The sequence below is a fragment of the Mus pahari genome, chromosome X (assembly GCF_900095145.1).
Source record: "Mus pahari chromosome X, PAHARI_EIJ_v1.1, whole genome shotgun sequence".
Taxonomy (NCBI): Eukaryota; Metazoa; Chordata; class Mammalia; order Rodentia; family Muridae; genus Mus; species Mus pahari.
The window spans coordinates 101,080,908-101,082,791 of NC_034613.1; the positions used below are offsets into that span (position 1 = coordinate 101,080,908).

At 36.5% G+C, this 1,884-nt stretch overlaps 1 pseudogene; it reads left to right on the plus strand.

Annotated features, from left to right (window-relative positions):
- Nucleotides 1–928: 928 nt before the first annotated feature.
- On the plus strand, nucleotides 929–1,638 carry LOC110314469 (annotated as a pseudogene).
- The last annotated feature ends 246 nt before the right edge of the window (nucleotides 1,639–1,884 follow it).

The window sequence follows — 1,884 nt, forward strand, 5'->3', positions numbered from 1 at the left end:
AGAAGAAGAAGAAGAAGAAGAAGAAGAAGAAGAAGAAGAAGAAGAAGAAGAAGAAGAAGAGGCTAGAGAGAAAGAGAGTAAGAGGGAGAGAGGAGAGGGGAGGAGAGGAGAAGACAAAGAGGAGAGAAGATTGAGAGAAATGAGAGGTAAGAGAAGAAAGGTGTGAGAGGAGTGAGAGAGCAAGGAGGGGCAGAACAGCCACTTTTAAAGTGAGCAGTTATCTTTCTTGTTGCTAGGTAACTGGGAAGGAGTTTAGCCTGAAGGTCAGAAACTTGGAACATTGCCTAAGTGACTTCTAGCCATGCTTCTCTTGTGGGGGCTGTGTGGGGAGTGGCAACTTAGACAGGAGCCAGAGTTCCAGGAGCATGAGAGAACTCCTTCTGTTCCATGTAGGTAAATTATGACCACCGGGTCCAGGGTTTCACCATTTCAGCTCGACTGGAGACCACATGTCTGTGCATAGCCATATGCCCCACAGGGATGGCCTGGTACATCCTCATGGAGACAGGAGGTATGGGATGTGGAACAGTCAGAGGGTGGACCTGGAGGGGAATAAAGTCTGGAGTTTAAAATTTAAAACAAATAAACAACAACAACAAAAACCAGAGTAACTAAAGTAGTGATGAGCCTAAGTAGTGATTAACATCTGAGTTAACATCACTGCCAAATCAGAAAAGATGAAGATGAAGCATCATTATTATAATCAATATCAAAGTCATTGTAGGTCTTAGAAATTCTACTGGAGAAAAAATGTAATTGAAATGAGTTGAAGGGAATGGAATAGAAGGTCAGATAGCATTTTTTCACTGTTTTCTGTAACCAGAATTAGAAATATGACAATCTATAGATATAGTCAAAATCAGGTGAATCTCATTTGTTTTATTTTATTAAATTAAGTGTACTAAATAGTGTTTGTCTGTTAGTAGAGATGATCTTTTCCAGTGCAAGTATTTCTCAGGTTGGTTGCATATTTCAAGATAATCTTGCAATTGGCAAGAAGTCACTCTTATAAATATATAATTCTGATATGAATTTATATAGGCCGATTATTATGATTTACTGTTCTGAAGGTCAGTTGACTTAATCATTTCATTATATCTACTAATTTCTTTTTCATATAGTATAATGGCAAAACTGTTATCAGGTGTCAGAGATCTCATTCACATAATTTCTTCCTACTCTGCATTCAAAAATAAATTTACTGTCTAAGTGCCTTATCTTTTGATCTCATCACACTATTTACTTGTTACTTACATGTCTCATATCTAGGACAAAATATGCAACAAAAGCAGCTTAAAGAAGCATGGTTCAGTCTAAGTCCTTCAGTCTACATCCGGGCAGCCTAAGAGTGTGGTTAGCAAGATGAACAAAAATGTGATTAACCAAAAGTTAATAGAAACTGGAGAAAGAGAATGCCTCAAAGAGTTGCTGAGAGCTAAATTAATTGAGTGCAGCTGCAAGGATCAGCTAAAGGAACACAGTAAAGAGGTAATTAAAGAAAAATGACTAGAACACGTTACTGTTGATGACCTGGTGGCTGAAATCACTTCAAAAGGCAGAGCCCTGCTACCTGACAGTGTAACGAAGGAATTACTACAAAGAATAAGAACATTCCTTGCTCAGCATGCCAGTCTTTAAGGGTGAATTAGAATGTATTGGTCTGTGGATTTATTTCTGAAAGAAAACCTTGCCATAATTAGAAAATGATTTCCCAAAATAAAATCCTTTTTTATATGATGGTATACAGTTTTCAGTAATGTATACATTGTATTGGTTTTTTTCCTTTAATGTGTTATTCTAATAAATATCTCATGAATGAGTTTCAATTTTTTTTAATTTTGGAATTAAAAAAAAAGAAGGATGGCTTATTTTGGTACACAATTT